Source organism: Triticum dicoccoides, chromosome 4A (assembly GCF_002162155.2).
Source record: "Triticum dicoccoides isolate Atlit2015 ecotype Zavitan chromosome 4A, WEW_v2.0, whole genome shotgun sequence".
In the NCBI taxonomy this organism is placed as follows: domain Eukaryota; kingdom Viridiplantae; phylum Streptophyta; class Magnoliopsida; order Poales; family Poaceae; genus Triticum; species Triticum dicoccoides.
The window spans coordinates 356,799,458-356,800,168 of record NC_041386.1 but is presented as its reverse complement, the minus strand read 5'-3'; positions in this window follow the sequence as shown (position 1 = coordinate 356,800,168).

The following is a 711-nucleotide window of genomic DNA, read 5'->3' as shown; positions in this document are numbered from 1 at the left end:
TCAGTGTGACTCAGGATCAGGGTCCCGACATCCCCACATAGATTAAGAGGTCGTTCATGACGTGTCATGTGCTCACCCCCCCCCCCTTCGATCCAGCGGGATGGATTCATGTGTCCACATGCGCTATTATATATATGTAATCTCATATCATGAGACAAACAAAAAATTAATCCCCTCCTAAGTCAAATTAGTTAACCTCTCTCGCACTATCGGTGAAAGTGATGGAACAAGTGGGGTGACATATGGAAGCATTGCCGATAACCGCGTGAGTGAGTGCCATATATAGGACAACAACCATTGCGATTGCACGTGTACCAAAACATATATGTGAAGAGGTGTGTTGTGATGTTTTGAATACCTAATGCACAATTTTAATGTGGCATTTGCCTCAAAAACCGTAAAGTCCCCACACAAAGTGACGTTCATGTGACGTTCATATATATATATATGTCCTGTCCTATATATATATATATATATATATATATATATATATGTATGTATATAGGACAGGGCTATTCTATTACTAGTAACAGAATATTATTTTGTTACCATCTTGCCCTATATAGACTGCATCTAGTTTTTTACGTCAGCTGATCAACCCGAACCGATACTGAACTAAAGAAATCCCACCCCCAGCCTGCCGACCAACCCCCATCTCACCTTCTCCTGGTCGGCGCCACCTGCCCACCACCTCCTCCCCAGCTCCCGGCG